Consider the following 14,711-nt stretch of genomic DNA (forward strand, 5'->3'; position numbering starts at 1 on the left):
GGAATGAGGGGAAAAGTAGAATGGTTATGAGCATGAGCTGCCTGAGATCAAATACAGTTTCTGGCACGTACTAGCTGTGAGAGCCTCGGTTTTTGCTTTATCTGAGAAATGGGGCTAATAGTTATAGCAACCTCATAAGATTATGGTAAGGATTAAATGAGAAAATTCTTGCAAGGTGTTTCACACAGTGCCTGTCACTCAGGAAGTGCTGACATCTGTGTTACTGGGGGTGGTAGGAAAAATGTTTCTTGGAGATTGTCAGGCTTAGCTGGTATTATCAAAAGGGAGGAAAGCGAGGACTTTCTCTCAGATCATTTGATTTGCCATGGAAATTTAACCTTTTTGTCCTTGCACTGCATTATGGTGTACCAGCTTTTTGTTGCTTTCTTCCTCATCTTTGCTTAAAATCCACCAATTGAACAAACTGAAGGATATCTTTCTAGAATACTTAACTTTTTTTGGATGGTGCTTCCAAATAATGTTTTTCAATTTTTAATATTGGATTAAATGGTTTAATTTTATGTTTCTTCAGTAACTCTCTTTTGATATTTTTCCATTTTTTTATTGGAAAAATTGTATTTTATGATGTACTATAAATATTAAAACCAAACTATTTAAATTAATATATTCAAAGGACCTTGATGATTATTCATTTTTTCCATTTGCAAAAATGCATTTTGAGGAGTTGGGGAATATTCACTAAACGTAGGCAAAAGTGCATTTTTCCTCTTTAATAAATTCAGAATGTACCGACATAATGTCAGCATTTATTTAGGGTACAGACTTTATTTGCAGTCCTTTAGCATTATATCAATACTTCATTAGCCTTATAGCTCAAAACCAGAAAACCTGATCTGAAGTCCAATTAGTTAACTCTGAGAGAGTATCTGTTAAATATTGATGTAGGAACAATTTGAATGCCCTTGGATAAATTGCTTAACAAAGGTTGTAGAATACAGCTATGAATTAGCATTTCTCCATTGCAATTATGATTCAGTTTAAAAGTGGCATAATACTCCAATGTGTGAATTTATCTAATTTATTAAACTATTTCCTCCTTTAGGTAAATTCCAAGTTTCTCCTATATCAAATAATGCTGGACGCATAGGCTTCTAATTAATCCTTGTTCACCTCTTATTATTTCTTCAGGGTAGGTTCTTAGAGTGGGGTTACTGGGGTAAAGGGTATGAGTCTTGCTGAGATTCTCCGTAGTTTTGATGAAATTGTTTCTAAGAATGCTGTACAAATTTTTATGTCCATATATTAAGAAAGTGTATCTCCCTGTACTCTGGCCACCACTCAATATTGTCTTCTTAAAAAAACAACAACAAAAAATTAACCTTTGTTTTTTGCTTGCTTGTTAGGTGAAAAATAATAACTTTTTGAAATTTATGTGATTTTGAGTGAAGTTGATGTGGTTATTGGACACATTGAAATCTTATGCTAAAGCCAGAAGATAAAATTAAGTATGAAATTAGGGATACCAATGTTTCCTTCCATAACTTCTCCCTCCCATTCGCTAAATCAGCTGCCGTACCAACTGTTGGTAACCTGTATTGCTCTTGGGAGACAAGAACTGCTGAGTGTGATTACAATGTGTGTAGCTGAAGGCATTATTCCACAGTTCAGAATTTTTTTCATCTGGAAAGTAGTAACCTCAATTGTGAAATAGTGCCTTCAGCTGTGGACATTATAATCAGAGTCTCAGGAGTGCTTGTATTCCAAGAGTAATACATCTCATAGTTATTACCCTCTGAGCTAGGTTCTGTGTATAGTGAAAGGATGAATTTTCATAACTCAGTGCTGAAATAGCATAGGGAGCCCTGAGCAGATTATTATAGGTCAGGTCTAATCCGTGAAGATAAATCTCATTATAGTCTCTCTTGGACCCATCCACAAGAATAGCTGGTTTGACACGAGTCTTTAAATCAAAGATAAACTTAAAAATGAGTTATAAAATCCTCGCTATAATCTGACTATTGCCTCTGTGAAGAGATGCTCTGAGTGTGCCTCCTTACACTACACATGCTTGGGGGCCCTGAGGATAATTAGCAGACAGCATGTAAAGGGGCTTGACATTCTAGTCCATAAATGACTAAAAAATTGCATATTTTGGGGATAGAATTTTTCTAAAATGAAATTCTACCCAAAAGTCACCTAAAACTTCCCATGTTTTAGTTTTCTCTTCTTTGCATTTTACAGTGATTTAAAGATACTCATTACTTTATACGTGTGTTGTCCTTCCTGGTAAAGGATTTGGCACCTGCCAGAGTGGCTCCCTGTGTGAATGTCCCTGGATGCACCAGTCAAGGGTGGACTTCTTGTTCTCAAAGGCATTTGAGAATCAGAGAGGTGAATGGTGCCCATCCATAGTCTATGGAATGTAAAGAAGAGAGTACACATCCTCTTTTAATGCCTACCATAACAAAGAGGAGCAAAACCAATTTATAATAGCACTAAAATACACACACGTTAAGACTTAGGGTTCATTTCTTACCTGTGTAGGAGCTGGCCACTTGTCCACCAAGCAGGAAGTGTTGGTGCCTAGGGTGGTTGGTCATTGCTGGCACCTCAGTTGTCTTATTTCTTGCTATATCTTTAGCACCAAGGACAGTGCCTGGGACATATTTGGTACTTAGTAAATGTTGATTAATGAATGTTGAGGCGGTCTTATTTCTAAGCTTCAGTAGTTGTTGAGGCTTTTGGAACCCAGATTAGGAGAATGGTTGGGCGATCAAGGATTTTTTTGGCTTCTGAACTGAGGAGATGATTGAGATAAAGATGGCAAAGCAACTACAGTTACCATCATGGGGGTGTCAGTTGCAGTGCAGACAAGTGACACTTTGGTGGATTCTTGGTGTGTCACAGTTTGTCCTTTCTGGTGTCTTTTGCCGTGTGGTAAAATGATAGTGACGCATGCCTATTTGCCTTCTTATTGTCAAAAGGATTCGGCACCTTGGAGAAACCAAGAAATCCAAAGTAATTAGACAGTGGCTTGTGGGAGAGAAGGTATTGGGGATGTAGCACTTCAAGCCTTGGGAAAAATGAAAAAATTATTTTACTTCATAACCCGGTTATTGTGGCTCTGGAGGAGCTAACCTGCTTCAATATCTTTCCTACTTTATCTTTGTAGATACCAATTTAGTAGTTAGTGGAATGAGTAGCATTGGCAGTTATACTTGTTCCTTATTTTGGCACCTGAAGTATAAATCTAGTGTTGGATTCTGACTCAGTATATTCTCATTATCGTTATTTATCAGTTAATTGGCTACAAATGGTGTCCCTCTTATACAGCTAATATATTAGCTGTATACTAGCTAATTACCTAGCATAGGAATAATGTGATACATGGTTTTGCTTGCTTCTAAGCCATTTGAAATATTACTGAATTCTAGAAATCAGAAAGCAAAGTAGAAGTTAATAACATGCTGGATAGTTTGCACCTGGGAGAATTCTGAGAATCAAAAGAATGATACAGGCTGCAGGTTTCTAGAAGAGCTTTGTAACTTGAACTGAGATTTCAAAGGTTGACTATGTTAGGTTAGCCAAGCTCCAAGGCTCTATACCAGACCTATGTGCATAGTAGAGAGGGGGAGGGTGGTAGATAAAGGTGGACAAGGTGATGGACCGTGATCTATGTTTTTAAACTCGATGCTTCTATGATATTAGGGAGGCAAAGAACCATATGAAAACTCAGAGGCTCATGAATATCAGTGCTAGAATGATTTTTTTTTAAAGATTTATTTATTTATTTTATTTCTCTCCCTGCCCCGCCCTGGTTGTCTGTTCTCTGTGTCTATCTGCTGCGTCTTCTTTGTCCGCTTCTGTTGTTGTCAGCGGCATGGGAATTTGTGTTTCTCTTTGTTGCATCATCTTGTGTGAGCTCTCCGTGTGTGCGGCACAATATCTGGGCAGGCTGCACTTTCTTTTGCGCTGGGTGGCTCTCCTTATGGGGTGCACTCCCTGCGCGTGGGGCTCCCCTACGTGGGGGACACCCCTGCATGGCAGGGCACTCCTTGCGCGCATCAGCACTGCGCATGGGCCAGCTCCACACGGGTCAAGGAGGCCTGGGGTTTGAACCACGGACCTCCCATGTGGTAGACGGACGCCCTAACCACTGGGCCAAGTCCGCTGCCTAGAATGATTTCTGACTTGACACGAATCTTATAAAACTACCACTACCACCAGTATCTCTTAGTAAGAAGGATGCCTATAACAGCTGGATGGGCAGCCTGCCACCACTCAACGAAGTGGTTCCTTTTTACGCAGGACATTAACAAGGTGGAAAGCTTACCAGTACTAAAAATATCTTAAAGACTTTTAGCCAAAAGAAAATAAGTCCTTGTTTTTGTTAGATCCAGTGACTAGATGTCAGTAATGGACTACTGGAATTATGATATCTTCTCTTTGTGATCTGACATTCTTAATTGTTTTTAAGTAAAAAATGGAGCCATATGGATATTAGCTATTGATGATATTTAAATCTTTTATTTTTCAGAGCACATCAGCCTCCTTTTTTTTCCTTCTGAATTTTAAAATATCAGTGCTGTGCTGTTGGAGAAAACTTTTATAAATAACTTGCAAAGGCTTAGTGTCCTTATTCAAGTTTTGATAATTATGACCTCAAACTAGGACTGGTATGAGCTGAAGTACTTCTGCAGATTTACTCCCTCAGGCTCTGACTTCTTTTCCTTCTATTTGTCTTTTACCTCTTTTTCTTTGTACCTTTCTTTCTATGCAAGATGATCTTATTTTCTGGATGGTGTATATCCAAAACAATATAAGAATCAAAACTACATTATTGCTTTCATTGTAGAATTCTGCATTTACTAAGAAATAACTGGACCCTAAATATGTCATAGATTTATTCATATCCCCAAGAAAACAGGAGTATACATTTAGCACTTTATGCAAAAATTGGTTCCTTTTCTAGAACTCCTAACTCTGAAATATGTCTTCATCACATGAAACCAACTTTTTATTTCTTTATAAATGCACTCTGCTTTACTTACAGGTACTCAAGGATGTTTACTTCATTCCTTGTTTGTAGAAGTGTAAACCATTCCCTTTTGTTGGCTCTTAAACATATGCAGTGATAAGTTTTAACCTGATAAATAACCTGAATCAGTGATATCATTTTGTTCCCCCTTTTTTACATAACTCTAATTTAAAAGTCATTGATAGCAGAAATATTTAGTATACATTACTCCTGGGACCTTAACTTGTCATCCTTTGAAAAATAAAACCTCTTTAAAAGTCAAGTTGGATAACTGGGCACAGTTGGAGAAGCTCCTGTCAAGAAAAAATTCAAATTACCTAAAGAAAGAATCCATAGAACAATGCATTGTAAAGCCCAGAGTACCTGAAATACTGATTCAAGAGGTTTAAGCTTTGAGTGTTACACATTGAGAAATTAAAAGTATCCAGGATGACCTCATGCATTTCACAGACTATAGTTATCAGATGCGTTTGCCCATGGTTTCCAGATCTACAGCTTCAGAATCTATTAAAGATAACATTAGGTTATCAGAAGTAATAACATGCTCAACGATGAACTTAAACTAGAGTTTGTTTTCCTTTTAACAAATGTTACAAAGGAAGTTAAACCGAAAATTGAATCCAAAATGGTTTGAGATCAAAACAATAGTAGGAGCACTTACTCTCTTCATCATCTTCCTACCCAAACCACTGGGTACAGAAGTAAAAAGATTTCAAGGGAAAAAGTTGCCCCTGTTGTACCAAATGTAGATAATGGTGGCAATCTACATAGAAAAATTCATGTGAAACAAGCTGGAAAATTCAGTCCATTATGAAATGATCAGAAATACAGAAAAGTGACCTGTCAAATGGCTTTGAAGAAGTGATGTCACCATCTCTTGTCATACTAAAGGGATTTAATCACCTAGTCTTAGATGCATTTCAAGAATATGTAAATTAAAGTAGAGTCTTATCAATTAAAAAGTCATTAATTAAACTCCAGGGCCTTCTCCTTTTCCCCCCATTTTTTGAAAAACATCCGTCCTCTTAACAGATTCACCTATGGGGGTAGAGGATTTGTTGTCTTTAAGTGCTTCTAAAGTTTGAAGCAACCTCTGCGCCAGTGAACCACTTTTCATTCCCCAAGGGCATCAGGCTCCTCTTCCTCTGTCCTTCCTTGCTCAGGAAAGAAAATGCCTCTTACCCAACTCCTCTTTCGTTGCCTACCCCTTTCTGTACTTGAAAATCGGCTTATGCACTGCCTCTTATAGGAAGCCTTCCCTTCCCTCTTTCCCCAACCCCACCCCAACCTGGATTTCATGATCTCCCTCTGAGTTGTGCATATCTGAACCAAAGCATTTATCATGTAGGACTTTAAGGGTCTCTTTGCTTGCCTTTCCTCTCTTCCATCTTTACTGCCAAAGAGGTGATTACTTGAAGAGCCCAGGGAAATGGGCTTTAGCTGATGAAGATGTGAGTCTAGAATATGTCATTGGATGGGGACTCAGAAATGACACTAGATGAAATGTCATGGACTTATATTAGGTTGTGCCCATTGCACCTCTACGTTTTAATTAACCTTTGAGATCCATGCTTTTTAAAATGAATCCTGGAATTGGAAAAATTTACAGATGAAATAGGCCTTGGGTCACTGACTTCTTCCCTACTTAGGGAGATTGTGCTCTGCATTGACCCTTATCTAAATTGAGTTCATTTTTACCAGCACTTGATTTAGAACTTAATTATTGTAGGCAGTTTAAAGTAATGTTTAAGTGCATGGGCTCCAGAGCCAGATTGCCTGGGCGGAATTCTGACTTTATCACTTTCTAGATGCATGACATTGACCTAGGAATGTAGTCTTCCTTTGCCTCAGTAAAATGGGAATATTCATTTTACCTATCTTACTCGGTGGTTGGTGGAATCAAGCAACCTCAGGAATGTAAGGCACTTGAAGCACATAGAACGAGCACAGTTAAGTGTTACTCTCATTGCCATTTTGTAGAAGAGGAGTAAAGGGGAGTATTCATTTATTAAATCAGGGGATTTAATTTTTATTAAATGTACTTCTCAAGTTATGATTTAAAGAACTGATGAAGCTGACCTTGTAAAGATGAACTTCTGGTATGATTATTTTCATATAGCTATAAGCCCACTCTCTCTTTTGCAGGATCATTTACATGAAGCATGTGTGAAACTGTAGGTAAGGTGAAAGGATAATGCATCATTATCAACATGAAGTAAACTTGAAGGGCTAATTCCATTGAAAAATAAAAAACAAGGGAAACGGACTTGGCCCAGTGGTTAGGGCGTCCATCTACCACATGGGAGGTCCACGGTTCACACCCCGGGCCTCCTTGACCCGTGTGGAGCTGGCCCATGCGCAGTGCTGATGCGCGCAAGGAGTGCCCTGCCACACAGGGGTGCCCCCGCGTAAGGGAGCCCCACGCGCAAGGAGTGTGCCCGTGAGGAAAGCCGCCCAGCGCGAAAGAAAGTGCAGCCTGCCCAGGAATGGCGCCACCCACACTTCCTGTGCCGCTGACGACAACAGAAGCGGACAAAGACACAAGACGCAGCAAAGAGACACACAGAACAGACAACCGGGGGAGGGGGGGAAATAAATAAATAAATCTTTAAAAAAAAAGAAAAAGAAAAAGAAAAAACAAAAAGGCAGTCAGAAAAAAGAAAACCCAACTTCCTCCTTTTCATGCCTCTAAACCCTAGCAGACATGGCTCACCATCTTACTTCAACACGTGGCGAAAGACTCTAGAGCCTTGGGACTATAAGCTTCTACCACAAATACCCTTTATAAAAGCCAACAGATTTCTGGTACTTTGTCTCAGCACCCCTTTGACTGACTAATACGCTGAGGTTCTAAACCCCAGTTGACTATATTGTATACCCCCATACACACAATTTTTAGATCCCTAGAATAGGCACAAGGCCTACCTTTTAACCTGCAGAGTAGAACTTTATTGATTGAAAAGAGTTTTACATATTCATCAGGACTGCCTTTCAGCTATTCTTCTCTGAAAGGTTTATTTTTTATTTTATTTTTTTAAAGAAAGTGGAAACAAAAGCAGATCTTTTCTACACATGTCATTAACTGCCACTAAATTGACACAAATGTTGACAGTTATTGTGAGAACTGTTTCAAAGCTAATTATGTTAATTAAAATGTAACATACCAGTAATTGCATGTACTCAAACGTCATACCATCACTTTTTGTGTTTTCTTCTCCAGATGTAAGACTTTAATTTGTTGCTTGAAAAGCAGCAGAATTATAGCCAAGATAGCAAATAATTGCCAACAAATAAAATTGGTTCTTTAGAAATATACTCTAATTGGTTAGCTATGTAAAAGACAGAAACAAATGTTACCATGTTAGGCATCTAAATTAGCAACATTGCTTATGAAATCCTTAGTTTTGGGCTTTTCATTTAAATAAGCCTTCTTAATGCAATTAATATCATCGTTTGGTTTATGACCCTTAAAAATATATTCCCTTTCAGCATTTCTTGGAGTTCTAATTTAGCTCTCTTATACATGTTAGATGATTTGCAATTTAGATTTTAATTTGATTTCCATTCTTTAAAATGCCATTTTTCTTGTATTTCGTTTTTATTTAAAGCGTGAGTCTCTCTGTATTCATAGAAGCTGGGCATAAACAAACTACTAGAAAAATCAAGCTATTAAGTGAGTTGAGAACATAAAATATTTTAATAGGAATTTCGCATAACTAAACTAAGTATTTGAGAGCCCGACCAGAGAATTATTACTCTTTGGAAACAAACTTTATGGGCCATGGTGTTCTTAATTTACCCTCTGTTATAGTTCTTTAAAAAATACCACTTCTACCATTGACTTTAAATCCTCACCACTTCTTGCATATGTAGAGTGTTAAATATGCCTCTGCCTGATGTTTTTCGGGGTATATCTGAAGACAGAGTTTGGTCTTTAGCTTTTTAGAGTTGTGAGAATTTTTTTTTTCTTATTCGGAGTTTGAATGTGAGCGTCCCTCTTGTAATATGAGTGCATTTTTCCCCCCTTCTTCCAATAGTGACCTATATAAATCAGCCCAACACTGAAAGTGCCATGACCTTAATTCTCTAGGACTTGCAATATACCTTCCTCAATTAAGTGGCCTCATGGTCTGGCTCAAGAGTTATGTGCTTAGCAGGGAAGGACATTTCTTTATAACTCCTGTTACAAAGATGACTGCTTAATTCTGCTGGCTGTTACTGTACTTTGCCTATTTCTCTCCTGAAATTGTTATTCTGTGTTTGAGTCTGCTGTCATCTGTAACACACAGGCCTTTCTCTTGATTTTTTTTTTTTTTAATTGTTCTTCAAAATGTAGCAGATGACAAATAAGACACAAATGTTTGGAGTTAGAAAACTTAGGACTGAATTCTAGTTCTGACTTTTCTTGGCTATGTAATTATGGGCTATTATCACTTAATCTCCTTGAGCCCTGGGTGTCTTCTTTAATAAAATGGGAATGATTAATCCTGACAGCATTGTCATAACAATTAAGGGAAATAACATATATCAGAGCAAACTAGTAGGTATTAGGTGTTCTTTGTGTGTGTCTTTATATATGTGATTCTGTTTCTGGGTTCTCTATCTGGTAATTGGCCAACTTGTCTATCTCTGTGCCAATAAGACACTGCCTTAATTACTGTAACTTTACAACAAGTTTTAATATCTGGTCAAGAAAGTTCCCCTATATCATTATTGTTTTTCGAGAGTGTTGACTATTTTTGGCACACTGACTCCCATATAAGTTCACTTGTGAGGTTCTGCAAACTAATTGAGATTTTGATTAGAATTTCATTAAATCTGTAGAACAATGTGGAAAATTGACATTTTTATGGTGTTGACTTTTATATCTTAGAACATGTGTATATTACTCCATTTATTTAGGACTTCTTCAGTGTTTTTCAATAAGATTTTATTGTTTTCTTCATAAAAAGTTTGTACAGCTTTTGTTAGATTAATTCTTAGGAACCTTAGATAGCATCCTGTGAAAATAAGCATTTCTAATTTTGTTTGCTGGTATATGGAAATTCACTTGGCTTTTGTTTATTAATCTTTTAATTACTCAAACTTGCTAACTCTTACTGATTGTTACTTATCTGCAGATTTGCAAGTTTTTTTTTTTTGTAGACAGTATAAACATTGATGATCTGCAAATAATAACAGCTTTGTTTCTTCCTTCTCCAATCTTTATAGCTCTTATTTCTTTTTTCTTATCTTACTTCATTAACTAGGACTTCGAAGATTATGTTGAATGGAAGTGGTGATACCACAGATCCTGGTCTTATTATTATTTTTTTTTAATTTGTTTTTTCCTTATCCTCCCCCTCCCCTGTCCTGCTGTTTTTGCTGTCTGTCTGTTTGCTGTGTAATCTTTTATATCTATCTCTTTTTTTTTTTGCCTTCTCCTCTTTCTCCTCTAGGAGTCACAAGAATTTGATCCTGGGGACCTCTGATGTGGAGATAGGTTCCCTGTCAATTGCACCACCTCAGTTCCTGGTCTCTGCTGCAATTCACCTTGATTCTCCCCTTCGTCTCTCTTTTATTGCATCGTCATCTTGCTGCATAACTCACTTGCACGGACACTCGGATCACGGCATGGGCACTGGCTCGCTGCATGGTCACCCATGCAGGCACTGGCTCGCCTGCAGGCATGCTTTCTCTTCTTCTTCTTTTTCACCAGGAGATCAAACCCAGGTCCTCCCATATGGTAGGCAGAGGCCTTATCACTTGAGCCACATCTGCTTCCCTCTTCTTATTCTTAATAAAAAAGGGAATATTTCCAGCATTTCACTACTAAGTATGATGATTGCTATGGGTTCTGTTTTTTGAAGTTCCCTATCAGGTGAAGGAAAGTCTCTTTCTTTCTTTGCTGAGGTCCTTTTTTTTCCTTTCTTTAATCAAATATCAAATGCTTAATTGATGATCATTAATCTTACGTTTCTGAAAAATATGAAATTGTTATGAGAAAGAACTTTAAAAATACATTGCTGCATTTAGTTTACTGCTATTTTGTTAAGGATTTCATCACCTATGTTTTTAAGCAGCATTAGTGTGTCATTTTCCTTTCTTGAACTCTTTTGTCTGGTTTTAATATCAAGGATATATTGGCAGAACCAAATGCTTTAGGAATGCATCAGTCACTATTGCTGTAATACTGCTGCATAATAAACCATAATTTTTCAGTGGCATACATCAATAAGCATTTGTTTCTAGTCATGTTTCTGTGGGTTGGCTGGAGTAATATTGCTTTGGGCTGTGGACCTGTAAGTGGGCTCAGCTTACATCCAGCCTGTAGGTCAGATTTATGTCTGCTCCACATGTCTTACCCTGGAACAGAGGTTGAAAAGGAAACACCTGCAATATGTTCTTATGCTGAAAGTTGGAAACTCCTAGAAGGGTCAGTAGAAACACCAGTCCTTCTTAAAGACTAGGTTTGGAATTGACACAGTATCATTCCTGCCTATGGCTAAAGCAAGCCGCATGGTCATATCTGACATCAGTAGGATAGAAAACAATACTCCTTCAGTGGAGTTGGAAAGTGGGAGGAAATATTTGTTAAACAATATTTTTATCTACTAAGAGGGAAAATTCCCTCTTTATCTTATCTGTGGAACTGTTTGTGGAAGAATGGATTGATCGCTTTCTTGGATATTTTAATGTGGTATGTAAAGCATTTGGACTTGATAATTTCTTTATGGAGGGACTTTTGACTGATCCAAGTTTAAAAAAATGGTTAAAAGACTAATATACAGGTTTTTAAAAAAATTTTCTTCTTGCCTTTGACATTTTGTAATTTTGTGTGAATTTATTTATTTAGCCTAAATTTGAAATTTCTGTTTAAGGTTACTCAATGTTTTTTATCTGTTTATTCTGTGTGACAGCTGTAGCTTTTACTCCTTTCCTGTTCTTTGTATTGTTTAATTGTATCTTCTTTTTTCTTGATTAATTTTGCCAGAGCTTGTCTATTTTATTGCTCTTGAATGCCTTCTGAGTTTCATGTCATGCTTAGGTGGTATTTTTCCTTTCTTAGATTCTAATAATGTTTTCTCATATTTTCATCATTTAATTTTTCAAATCTTTATCTGGAAATTATTTTTTGTGTAAGTAGTAAAAGAGCAGTTTAGTTTATTTTTCTCCAAGTGGCTAGGCAATTATTCCAGCACTATTACTGAACAATTTATCTTTTCTCATTGATTCATAATACCACATTCAACATATACTAAAGTCCCAAATGTATTATAGATCTATTTCTTAATGCACTTCTGTTCCTTTGATTGGATTGTCTTTGTCTTTATTTATATCACATATTCTAATTAATGGAGTTTTATAGAATATTTAACATCTAGTGGGGATGGTATGGGAGCCTCGTAACTTTCATAGTTAAATTTATTTTCTGTTACTTTTAAAAGTCCTCCTCTCATTTTAACATTTTTCTATCTCTGGCAATAACCTTCTCATTTTCTTTGAAAACCAGGGAGAAAAAAGTCATCCCTTATGACAATGTTCTACATCAGCAGTTTTCATAAAATCATTATTCTTTCAAGTTGTCAGTGGGGAAGGAAAGGTTTTCTTTTTTCGGAGATTGCCATGTTCACTACCATGGAGTACCATGGAGTACCGTCCAGCTTTGGGGCACCATTCACCTAGGCTACTTTGTGAATAGTTCTCACTGATTGCTGTAGCCCTCACCCTTCAAAACTGGAACTTGGTGGTAGCAGTTCTCCCAAGGCTGGAAATATTTTCAGAGACAAGAGCTAAACTGTGAGATCCATTGCTTTCTCCACATGTGGGGAATTGCTTTGATTTTTTAAAGAAAATGGCCAAGCTTCCTTATAGCTCTGTAGTTTTAAAATCGTCAATGCCACCAGTTGCCATGCTTGCTCGCATGCTGTAAAACCTTTCTCTTGCCATTTTGTTTCACCATGAAATTTAAAACCTGGCAGTGTTACAAGAGCCAACACAAGGAGAAGTGAAAAGTTAACAACCAAACCGTTTTGCTGTGTGCCAGCTGTTTTCTTAAACTGTCTTTATTCTGAATTATTCAGAACATCCTTTGCCTCTTGTACTGATAGGAAGGATGCGTTCAAACGGGGATGGGAGCTGACAGCACACAAGGAGTAATTCTCCTCATCCATCAAATCTGACAACTCTTGAATTCCTTGGCCTGTCAGGACAGGGAGAGGCTTGAGCAGGATTGAATGGTCCCCACCTGTCTGGCATTTTTTAAACAAATCTGTATTTGATACGCAATTAACTAGATGCAGCTGAAGTTGCTGGTGGCAACAGTTTTCACTAATGGCATAAGCTTATAACCTGTCCCACAAGGCTAAAGGGTGGCACCAGCTTGTCTCTGAATTGTCATGATCTGAGTCCTGTCAGTGCTGAAAGCTCTTCATTAAGAGGAAAAGACTGGGAATCCAATATCAAGGCAAATAAAATCACCCCTTTGATCAGATAGAGCTTTATTGAGCTCCCTACCTCAGGGATCTTAGGTCTAGTTGGTCAGTTGAGAAATTGAGGATTCGATCATTTCTGTGTCCAAATAACTTGGAAAAAAGTTTATTTTCTATTACCAAGATAAATTCTCATAGGAACTTTAAAATTTTTCTTAAATGGTAGGAATAAAATGCATGAATAATGTACAACTATTATGAACATGTTTTTTCTAAACATACGTTTTCTTTTCGTGCTTCTTACAATAACTTATAAGAGCAAATATGAAATTTTCATTGCTTATATCTCTTATTTTCCGAAGATGCCACTCTCCTTGGTTTTCTTACCTGTCTGATCTTAATTTCTCCCTTTGTCTTTGTCTCTGACTCCATTTTCATTTTCTGTAGTTGGTAAGCCTGGGAGTGGGGTTCCAGGGGCTTCCCCACCCTCAGATGCTCACTGTGCACTGATCTTTTGTTTTTAAAAATCTTTTGCTCTCTTCCTTCTATTCCCTCATGCCCCACTTTCTCCCTACAGAGGCGTTTACACGTTTATGCTCACAGGAATTGTGCGGTTGAAGGCACTCAAGCTGGGCATTTCCTCACCTTTCCTCTTTTCAGACGAGCTAGGGACCTGGATCTTGAAAGACTGTGCCCGGCAGGCAGCTGCTTCCCCGGGGTGTGAAGTCCTACACGCCCACCTCCGCCAGCCGGTCTGTGTTGGCTGCCTGGTATCAAAGCCGATATCCCTGGATAGCTCTAGATGGCAGCATCTACCGCTCTATGCCTGGAGGCTAGACTAGAAAAGACCAGTTGACTGTCGCCCCAAGGAGATGTTTGGTGTGTCTCCAGCAGGTTCGTTCTTTACAGAGCACAGCCTCCCTTTCCCTTTCTTGTTAGACTCCGCAGGCCATCGTATCCAGGAAGTCCTTTACCTGTGTTTCCTGTCACAGTTTTTACTTTGCCAAGTCGGCATAAATCTCATTATCTAGTCACTCTAGGTCCAGTGGAATTCTGTTGTGAAGAATATTGCTTTAAAATGTGGCTGAGGTTTTTTAGTATTTTTATATTTTTTATTTTTAAGGTATGCTCATGAGAGCTGTAGGTAGTATTGAACAGCTCTGGAACTTAAACACTAACTGGTAGGGTCTCTTCTCACAGTTAATGTACAATACTGGGCAGACGGTCTGGTTTGTAGAACAGTTTTGGTCTTTGAGTGACTCAGTTTAACGCTGCTGCCAAATGACAGCCTAAATCAAATA

The 14,711-nt window shown here is 37.8% G+C and overlaps 1 protein-coding gene and 1 pseudogene across 4 annotated transcripts in view; both read left to right on the forward strand.

Annotated features, from left to right (window-relative positions):
• Positions 1-14,711, forward strand: part of MAST4 (microtubule associated serine/threonine kinase family member 4) — a 632,991-nt gene that overhangs the window by 226,476 nt on the left and 391,804 nt on the right. The gene's annotated exons all lie outside the window — the stretch shown is intronic.
• On the forward strand, positions 2,917-5,813 carry LOC139439819 (spermatogenesis-associated protein 4 pseudogene; annotated as a pseudogene).

The sequence above is a fragment of the Dasypus novemcinctus genome, chromosome 2, assembly GCF_030445035.2.
Source record: "Dasypus novemcinctus isolate mDasNov1 chromosome 2, mDasNov1.1.hap2, whole genome shotgun sequence".
NCBI classification, from domain to species: domain Eukaryota; kingdom Metazoa; phylum Chordata; class Mammalia; order Cingulata; family Dasypodidae; genus Dasypus; species Dasypus novemcinctus.